The sequence below is a fragment of the Elephas maximus genome, chromosome 20 (genome assembly GCF_024166365.1).
Source record: "Elephas maximus indicus isolate mEleMax1 chromosome 20, mEleMax1 primary haplotype, whole genome shotgun sequence".
In the NCBI taxonomy this organism is placed as follows: Eukaryota; Metazoa; Chordata; class Mammalia; order Proboscidea; family Elephantidae; genus Elephas; species Elephas maximus.
In genome coordinates, this window is record NC_064838.1 from 25,912,198 (window position 1) to 25,923,798 (window position 11,601).

The window sequence follows — 11,601 nt, forward strand, 5'->3', positions numbered from 1 at the left end:
TTGGTGGAATTCTCTGCCTATGTGGAAGAGCAATGGTTCTCAAACTTGGTTTTATATCGAAATCACATGGAAGTTTAAAAAATACTGATGTCTGAGTTCCAACCACAGATATACCTGTGTTATTCATCTAGGGAGGAGCCTGGGCTACCTTTTTAAAGCTCCCAAATGATTCAAATTTCAACTAATATTGTGGACCACGGAGAAGAGGAAATTATTTTAATTATTAAAAAAATAAGGAAAACAGGGCGGAGCCAAGATGGCGGAATAGACAGACGCTTCCCTGGAGCCCTCTTTACAACAAAGACCCGAAAAACAAGTGAAACAAGTATATTTGTGACAAGCTGGGAGCCCTGAGCATCAAAGGCAAGCTTAGACAACGAACTGAGGGGCAGGGGGAGGAAGAGGTCTTTCAGAAGTGGAGAGGAGTTACCGGACCTGAATCACGGGGAGCCCTCAGGCACCATTCCCAGAGCAGCTGCCACGGCAGCAGCGGGCTGGTCCTAGTGTTCGGCCGCAGTTTCCTCAGGGATAAGCACCCAGCCACACAGCCCACTTGCCCCTCCGGAACCTGAGGAGAAGGGCACTCTCGGCAAAAGCTAAGTACTTGCGTATATTTTAACGTGCCCTGCCCCCCACCAAGCCAGCCTCAGCGGCTGAATCCCTGGGCCTGAGATAGACCATGGTGAGCACCTAGAGCCATCCTCCCAGCCTTGGGGAAGGAAAAAATTTGCAACTGGGGGGAAAAGATAATTCACTAGCTCCATTAACAGGAAGACCTCGGGACAGAAGCGGCTCCTGACCAGGCATAAACTGTCCATGGACCTTGAGCACTTTTCCCTTCTGTGTGGAATTGTGTGGGCCTATTTTGGGAGAATAGGACCTTGGTGGCAAACTCCAACCATTTCAGCTGTGCGGTGGAGAGGAGGGTGTTGGACGTTTGACATTGTTTTGCCTGTTAAACAAGGTCCTCACCTACCCACAACAGGAACCTAAGGACTCGTAGCTCCACTCAGGTCACCCAGCCACCCGTAACAGGGGTCCAAAGATAACTGGTACCTCCCAGTCCTTACAACCAAAAACTTTCAGTGCCCATGGTCCCGCTGCAGAACCCACCCACCAGCACGCTCTAGGGAACAGAGACGCATTTTCCTCAGAAACACTTGGGGGTCCGTTCTCAGCCCCCTCACTTGTTCAGAGCATGACCCTCTGCTGCAATCAGATACCAGTATATGCGCCAATCACCCCTGCCACTCTAAGACTATAGGACAGAGCCTGTACCACACACTTGATATCAGCTACCTGGAAACCTGAGCTGAATTCATACAAGAAAACCGAATGGACTCCTAGACTGATATACCTGATAACACCTCTAGCCAGCTGGGGACATCAAAATGATAGCACTAAATTCATACCTATCCATAATTACCCTGAATGTAAATGGACTCAAAGCACCAATAAAAAGACAGAAAGTGGCAGAATGGATTAAAAAATAAGAACCATCTATATGCTGCCTGCAAGAGTCACACCTTAGACTTAGAGACACAAACAAACTAAAACTCAAAGGATAGAAAAAAATATATCAAGCAAACAACAATCAAAAAAGAGCAGGAGTGGCAATATTAATTTCTGACAAAATAGACTTTAAAGTTAAATCCATCAGAAAGGATAAGGAAGGACACTATATAATGACTAAAGGAGCAATACACCAAGAAGATATAACCATATTAAATATTTATGCACCCAATGACAGGGCTGCAAGATACATAAAACAAACTCTATCAGCATTGAAAAGTGAGATAGACAGCTCCACAATAATAGTAGGAGACTTCAACGCACCACTTTCGGTGAAGGACAGGACATCCAGAAAGAAGCTCAATAAAGACACGGAAGATCTAAATGCCACAATCAACCAACTTGACCTCGTAGACATATACAGGACACTCCACGCAACAGCAACCAACTATACTTTCTTTTCTAGTGCACATGGAACATTCTCTAGAATAGACCACATATTAGGTCATAAAGCAAGCCTTAGCAGAATCCAAAACATTGAAATATTAGAAAGCACCTTCTCTGACCATAAGACCATAAAAGTGGAAATCAATAACAGGAAAAGCAGGGAAAAGAAATCAAACACTTGGAAACTGAACAATACCCTGCTCAAAAAAGAGTGGATTATAGAAGACATTAAGGATGGAATAAAGAAATTCATAGAACCCAATGAGAATGAAAACACTTCCTATCAGAACCTTTGGGACACAGCAAAAACGGTGCTCAGAGGCCAATTTATATCAATAAATGCACACATCCAAAAAGAAGAAAGGCCAAAATCAAAGAACTATCCCTACAACTTGAACAAATACAAAGAGAGCAACAAAAGAAACCCACAGGCACCAGAAGAAAACAAATAATAAAAATTAGAGCTGAACTAAATGAAAAAGAAAAACAATTGAAAGAATTAACAAGACCAACAGCTGTTTTTTTTGAAAAAATCAACAAAATTGATAAATCAATGGCCAAATGGACAAAAGAAAAACAGGAGAGGAAGCAAATAACCCAAATAAGAAATGAGATGGGCGATATTACAACAGACCATACTGAAATTAAAAGAATCATATCAGATTACTATGAAAAACTATACTCAAACAAATTTGAAAACCTAGATGAAATGAATTCCTAGAAACACACTACCTACCTAAACTAACACAAACAGAGGTAGAACAACTAAATAGACCCATAACAAAAGAAGAGATTGAAAAGATAATCAAAAAACTCCCAACAAAATAAAGCCCTGGTCCCGAACGCTTCACTGCAGAGTTCTACCAAACTTTCAGAGAAGAGTTAACACCACAACTCCTAATGGTATTTCAGAGCATAGAAAAGGACGGAATACTACCAAACTCATGCTATGAAGCCACCATATCCCTGATACCAAACCAGGTAAAGACACCACAAGAAAAGAAAATTATTGACCTATATCCCTCATGAATGTAGGTGCAAAAATCCTCAACAAAACTCTAGCCAATAGAATTCAACAACATATCAAAAAAATAATTCACCATGACCAAGTGGGATTCATACCAGCTATGCAGGGATGGTTCAACATTAGAAAAACAATTAATGTAATCCACCACATAAATAAAACAAATGACAAGAATCATATGATTTTATCAAATGATGCAGAAAAGGCATTTGACAAAGTTCAACACCCATTCATGATAAAAACTCTCAGCAAAATAGGAATAGAAGGAAAATTCCTCAACATAATAAAGGGCATTTATACAAAGCCAACAGCCAGCATAACCCTAAATGGAGAGAGCCTGAAAATATTCCCATTGAGACTGGGAACCAGACAAGGATGCCCTTTATCACCACTCTTATTCAACATTGTGCTGGAAGTCCTAGCCAGAGCAATTAGGCTAGATAAAGAAATAAAGGCATCCGGATTGGCAAGGAAGAAGTAAAAGTATCTCTATTTGCAGATGACATGATCTTATACACAGAAAATCCTAAGGAATCCTCCAGAAAACTACTGAAACTAATAGAAGAGTTCAGCAGAGTATCGGGATACAAGATAAACATACAAAAATCAGTTGGATTCCTCTACACCAACAAAAAGAACATTGAAGAGTAAATTGCCAAATCATTGCCATTCACAGTACCCCCAAGAAGATAAAATACTTAGGAATAAATCTTACCAGAGATGTAAAACACTTATACAAAGAAAACTATAGTACACTTTTACGAGAAACCAAAAGAGACTTACATAAGTGGAAGAACATACCTTGCTCATGGATAGGAAGACTTAACATTATAAAAATGTCTATTCTACCAAAAGCGACCTATACATTTAATGCAATTCCGATCCAAATCCCAAGGACATTCTTTAATGAGATGGAGAAACAGATCACCAACTTCATATGGGAGGGAAAGAGGCCCTGGATAAATAAGGCATTACTGAAAAAGAAGAACAAAGTGGGAGCCCTTACTTTACCTGATTTTAGAACCTATCATACCGCCACAGTAGTCAAAACAGCCTGGTACTGGTACAACAAGAGAGACACGGACCAATGGAACAGCATTGAGAACCCAGACATAAATCCATCCATATATGAGCAGTTGATATTTGACTAAGGCCCCAAAACAGCTAAATGGGGAAAAGACAGTCTTTTTAACAAATGGTGCTGGTGTAACTGGATATCCATCTGCAAAAAAATGAAACAAGACCCATACCTCACTCCATGCACAAAAAATTAACTCAAAATGGATCAAAGACCTAAATATAAAATCTAAAATGATAAAGATCATGGAAGAAAAAATAGGGATAACGTTAGGAGCCCTAATACATGGCATAAACAGTATACAAAACATTATAAAGAATGTAGAAGAAAAACTAGACAATTGGGAGCTCCTAAAAATCAAACACCTATGCTCATGCAAAGACTTCATCAAAAGAGTAAAAAGACTACCAACAGACTGGGAAAAAGTTTTTAGCTATGACATTTCTGATCAGCACCTGATCTCTAAAATCTACATGATACTGCAAAAACTCAACTGCACAAAGACAAATAACCCAATTAAAAAATGGGCAAAAGATATGAATAGACACTTAACTAAAGAAGACATTCAGGTAGCTAACAGATATATGGGGAAATGTTAACGATCATTAGCCATTAGAGAAATGCAAGTCAAAACTACAATGAGATTTCATCTCACTCCAACAAAACCCATTGCTGTTGAGTGGATTCCGACTCACAGTGACCCTATAGGACAGAGTAGAACTGCCCCACAGAGTTTCCAAGGAGCGCCTGGTGGATTCAAACTAACAACCTTTTGGTTAGCAGCCGTAGCCAACAAGGCTGGCATTAATCCAAAAAACACAAAAGAATAAATGTTGGAGAGGCTGTGGAGAGACTGAAACACTTCTACACTGCTGGTGGGAATGTAAAATGGTACAATCACTTTGGAAATTGATTTGTTGCTTCCTTAAAAAGCTAGAACTAGAACTACCATATGATCCAGCGATCCCACTCCTTGGAATATATCCTAGAGAAATAAGAGCCTTTACACAAACAGATATATGTACACCCATGTTTACTGCAGCACTGTTTACAATAGCAAAAACATGGAAGCAACCAAGGTGCCCATCAACAGATGAATGGATTAATAAATTCTGGTATATTCACACAATGGAATACTACGCATCGATAAAGAACAGTGAGGAATCTGTGAAACATTTCATAACATGGAGGAACCTGGAAGGTATTATGCTGAGTGAAATTAGTTACAAAAGGACAAATATTGTATAAGACCACTACTATAAGAACTTGGGAAATAGTTTAAACTGAGAAGAAAACATTCTTTCATGGTTATGAGAGTGGGGAGGGAGGGAGGGTGGGAGGGGTCATTTACTAATTAGATAGTAGATAAGGCCTACTTTAGGTGAAGGGAAAGACAGCACACAATACAGGGGAGGTGAGCACAATTGGACTAAATCAAAAGCAAAGAAGTTTCCTGAATAAACCGAATGCTTTGAAGGCCAGCATAGCAGGGGCAGGGGTCTGGGGACCATGGTTTCAGGGGACATCCAAGTCAATTGGCATAATAAAATCTATTAAGAAAACATTCTGCATCCCACTTTGAAGAGTGGCGTCTGGGGTCTTAAACGCTAGCAAGCAGCCATCTAAGATGCATCAATTGGTTTCAACCCACCTGGATCAAAGGAGAATGAAGAACAACAAGGACACAAGATGATTACGAGCCCAAGAGACAGAAAGGGCCTTATGAACCAGAGACTATATCATCCTGAGACCAGAAGAACTAGATGCAGCCCAGCTACAATCTATGACTGCCCTGACAGGGAACACAACAGAGAACCCCGAGGGAGCAGGAGAACAGTGGGATGCAGACCCCAAATTCCCATAAGACCAGACTTAATGATCTGACTTAGACTAGAGGGACCCCGGTGGTCATGGCCTGCAGCCCTTCTGTTGGCCCAGGACAGGAACCATTCCGGAAGCCAACTCTTCAGACACAGATTGGACTGGACAATGGGTTGGAAAGGGATGCTGATGAGGAGTGAGCTTCTTGGATCAGGTGGACACTTGAGACTATGTTGGTATCTCCTGCTTGGAGGGGAGATGAGAGGGTGGAGGGGGTTAGAAGCTGGCGAAATGAACACGAAAAGAGAGAGTGGAGGGAGACAGCAGGCTGTCTCATTGGGGTGAGAGTAATTGCGAGTATGTAGCAAGGTGTATATGGGTTTTTGTGTGAGAGACTGACTTGATTTGTAAACTTTCACTTAAAGCACAATAAAAATTATTTTAAAAAATAAGGAAAACAGATTTTAAAAAGTTTCAGAAGGGAAGAAACAAGAATCTACTTTGTACAAATTATCTACACTTACAGGAAACAGGGAAGAATTAACATTGGTGTCCATAGAAGAAATAAAGTAAAAGGCATTTATAGTTTGCACTAATAACATCCTTGATCTATAACAAAATGGCAATTTCATATTGTTCAACCTACTCAATAGTTAGCCTAGAAATATACACATATTAAACAAAGGTTAAACAAAAATACGGAGCACAGGGCCATTGGTGGTTCAATGGTAGAATTCTCTCTTTCCATGCAAGAGACCTGGGTTTGAGTCTCAGCCAGTGAACCTCATATGCAGCCACCAACCATCTGTCAGTGGAGGTTTGCATGTTGCTATAATTCCAAACAGATTTTAGCAGAGCTTCCAGACTAAGAGGGCTAGGAAGAAAGGGTTGGGGATCTACTTCTGAAAATCAGCCAGTGAAAACCCTATGGATCACAATGGTCCGAACCACAATCTACCATTGCTACGGCACAGGAATAGACCTCATTTAATCTCATTGTGTGTGGATTGCCACAAGTCAGGGGCTGACTCAAGGGCAGCTAATAACAATAAAATATGTAGCAATGTAAAGGAAATTATGTTATTTACCAGGCTTATCAGGAGGGACTAGTCCCTGGAGAAAGACATCACGCTTGGTAAAGTAGAGTGTCAGTGAAAGAGAGGAAGACCTTCAACAAGATGTATTGACAGTGACTACAACAGTGAACTCAAACATAGCAAAGATTGTGAGGATGGCACAGTACCAGGCAGTGTTTTGTTCCTGTTGTATGGAGGGTTTCTGAGTTGGAACCGACTCAAGCGCACCTTATAACAACATTAAAATGCATAAAATATATAATTGTGTATCTTAAAGTTTTATGGTGCTTCACAGTTTCCTAAATGCTTTACTATTTTGTGTTTTGTTTGTTCATCCCCATAACTGTGTAGGAGAGTGGAAGGTGATCCTTATTTTACAGGTGAAGATACTGAGGCCAGGGAACTTAAGTGTTTTACCAGAGGTCACACATGCTTAGGGCTGGGCTCATAAAGACAGACCAGTGTACCTGTGGCACAAACCTTGACTACTTAAGCCGGGTAGTTCATATTTTTAAGGGCTATTCGCCCCGGAACTTATGAGCATTTGTGTGTTCTAGTAACAACTCTCTTGAAAGTTTCCTGAGAATATGTTGTTGAAGACTTTAGAGATGAATTTATAGAAAAGTTGGCTTTGTCCCCCATGAAGCCAGGAATGTACCACTTAAATAACCTTTTGGGCACAAACAAAATAAAACTTCCTTAAAGAAAATAATAAGATATAGTAATAATTGTAGCATCTCCTTTGTTCCAGACTCTGAACTTGGTATTTTAAAGGCATTTAATATCTGATTTAATCCCCTTAGTAAGTTTATCCCAATTTAATGGAGGAAGAAACTGAGACTCAAGAGATTTATTGTAAATTTAAGTTCCATGCTGTTTCTATAATGCTAGATGCACAGAAAAAAAAAAAAACTTTCTTGATAATGAAGAGTCCTGAGTTCTAATCATGGCTCTGTAAAAATACACTCCAGTTCTCAGAAGGTCAAGACCCTTAAGGAGACCGTAATCCTAAAATTGTATATGAGGTACAGCTCAAAAATAACCCCATAATGCTTAGAATTTGCCTTTTGTTTATACAATGTAATAGGCATTTGCTGTTCACTAACCATCATCTATGCCAACTTTACCTGCTAACAAGGTCCCAGTTTTCCTCTAATGAATCACTCCTTTTTCCACTGTCAGTGTAAGACATACAGGCACTATTGCCTCCATCCCTGGCCTCCGGACTCCACGTGTGACTTCACCCTGGCCAACTGCATTTCTTTTAACACCACACTTGCTTCATAGGTGGAAGGTGACCCAAAAGAGATCAAGGCCACGACTTATTTTTCCAAATTAGTCAAAAATAAGCTTGATATCTTTCCTGCTGGCCAGGAAGGCAGAATGATGTAGGCCTTGAGCTGCTGAAGGCCGCTCAGTCCATGGGTGGTATCTGAGAATTAAACTAAAAGGAATCCCTAAATCAAGCTTTTTCTATAAATTTCAATGATAAATAATGTTTTTTTTCCCCCCAGGCTGTCTTAGTCTAGAAGCTCTGCTAAAACCTGTTTATTATCATAATAACACACAAACCACCACTGACAGATGGGTAGTTGTTGTGTTTGAGGTGTATTGGATAGGAATCGAACCCATGTCTCCCACATGGAAGACAATAATTCTACCACTGAAACACCAGTGTTCCCAATGATATAAATAATAAACCAAAAAACCAAACCAGTTGTTGTTGGGTCGATTCCAACTCAGAGACCCTATAGGACATAGTAGAACTGACCCATAGGGTTTCCAAGGAGTGGCTAGTGAATTCAAATTGCCCATCTTTTGGTTGGCAGCCAGGCTCTTAACCCCTGTGCCACTGGGGCTCCGATATAAATAATAAGTCCCCTTATTGTTTAAGTTAATTTGTTTAGGTGTTCTGTCACTTGGAACTGAAAAAATTCTAACAGATGCTTATCCCCAAGAGCATTTTTTATTGGCAGAAACAGAGACACTTGGGCGATTTGACAGATAGAACCGTGGGTGATAGAAAAGAAACACTCGAATGAATATTATGGCCTTAGGTCATGGACTCCTGTGTGACAAAGGACTCAGTTTAATCTGGGTCCAAGCAAAGCAGATCAATCACTAGAAAACTTGTGGTTTTAAATGAAAGAATACCTCATTCAAATTGTATTAAACAATAAAAAACCCATTAGAGGTAGATAATGACACAAGTAACTGTAAGGACTAAAACTTCATCAGAATCAAGAAGACTAACAATACTACAAAGACACAATTTATTTATATGTTTCTCCTTTGTCCTTGGTAGTGGCTGCTTCATCTTAATGCTGTCACAAAATGGCTACCAGAATCCACAAGAAATACAAACTTCTTTGTTCTCTTCCAGTATATTAAGAGAACATCGTATTCTTTGTTCCTCGTTGCTGTCAAGTCAATTCCAACGCATAGTGACTCTCTAGGACAGAGTAGAACTGCCCCATAGGGTTTCCAAGGCTGTAAAGCTTTATGGAAGCAGACTGCCACATCTTTCTCTTGTGGAGCGGCTGGTGGGTTCGAACCACTGATCTCTTGGTTAGCAACTGAGCACTTAACCACTGCACTAGCAGGGCTCCTTCCATAGTTCTTGTAGCTCTCTTAAAAGCACAAGGAAGCTTTTTTTGCAGAAGTTCTAGTTAAATGTCTACTTATAACTAATCGACCCTCTTGGTTCCTATGCCTTGTGGCCCATCTTTGTGGCCAAGGGAATTGGCTTAAATTGGGGGTGGGTTCAGTTACATCTGAAGCACATAGGATAAGTGGGGGAGGGAAAAGGAAATATTCCAATCGTAGTCAGAATACTAGTGCTGATAGGATGAGAGAATTAGATGCTGGGCAGTGAAAAATAGCAAATGTTCACTAAAGCATCAAATGGCCAGTTACTACAGATTAGATAGGAATAGAATTAACTTGGGCTCCAAGATTGTGGGCTGTATGTTTGTGCTAAACTAATTAATTTCCACAGCAATTCCAAGTTGTGAAGTGTATGTGGAAGGATCCTATGGAAGAAAGTTATGTTGAAAAAAGAATGGAACGAGTCCTGTTGACTTTGGTGGTCTTGCAGCTTCATTTCCGAAGACTGTCTCCAAATCCATATGTGAAATCTAGATTAATGAGTTTTGATGGGTACAGTGTGAAAGGGAATGAAACTCTCTGTACATAGTTGAGAGAAGCTGTTTCCAAGAATAAAGATGTCTGTGATACTATTTTGATTTAAACACAAATGTATACAGTGGAAACCCTGGTGGCATAGTGGTTAAGAGCTATGGCTGCTAACCAAAAGGTCGGCAGTTCAAATCCACCAGGCACTTCTTGGAAACTCTGTGGGGCAGTTCTACCCTGTCCTATAGGGTTGCTATGAGTCGTAATTGACTTGACAGCAAAGGGCTCTTTTTTCGTATAATATCCACATTAACCAGAAGACATGGGCTTTGTTTTCATAAAGGATGCAAAATTGTATGAAGTTGTGCTATAGTTTGGCATTTTCAAGTCTCCCTATAATTTAAGTATTCATTCAGCAAATATTTAGTTGTCATACTATGTGCCAGAAACTATGCTATTCACTAGGTTATAGCAGCAGGTCCATGAACAGAGCAGCGCATTAAATGCCCTACAAACTTAAATCATTTAATTCTTAACAAAGCTCTGTTGGAGTAGACATTTGTATTAGTAAGCATTCTCACTGCACAACCAGATTCTGGATAAAATTAAACAGAAAGGAATTGATTGGAAAGCTATTAGGGAGCTCACAGAACTGAAAGGAACTACAGAACCTAAGCTGGAAATGGAAGGAAGAATCTCCACTGGTTTAGGCTGCAAGAATCAAAACAACATTCTGCTGGAAGCAGTGACTGTTCAGCACACCATCAGTGCCCCTTGCAGGAAATGCCTTCCAACTGTCCAGACACTTGCATCACTTAAGTGAGAAAGCATCTAACAGGCCAAATCCAACTCAAGAGCTGGGGAGGAAAGAAGAATCTGGCCCTTTCCAATTCTGTAGTAGGATAGACACTACATTCCGTCAAAAACTCACACAATCAAGTATTCTTCCAAAGTGAGCTATGAGTACTTGTAGAAAGGGGGATTGCATGCAAGACAGCCAAAGTCTGGTAAGTGTCTGGGCCAGAACTATCACCTTTATTTTACACATGAAGAAACAGAGGTCAGACAGTCACTGATTTCATTTATCTCATACTCTCTAAGAACTAACAAATCAGCCTTAAAGACAAGTTGTGGGATTGGTCTATGATGTGTCTAAAATTCTCTTTGGTATCCTGATACATTTAGTTTAGTTTTAACCATTATAATTTTACGATGTAATAATTTCACTGGATTCATAAAGGAGATGTCACTGATAATATACCCTTCATTCCATATTACCATGTAACTTTTCTTTATAAGAATCTTCTAAAGCTGTACAAGCCAACAGTGAGTAGAATTATCCAATATTTACCACATTTAACTCTCAGTTGATCAACAAAGCATGAATTGGAGCAAATATGCATACCCCTTCTGATCAAAAGTATTTATTCATTATTTAAGAATTTGTTGAATGCTATGTGTGTGGCACACTACTTGATGTAACTGATACAGTAAATTATTAGTTAGAA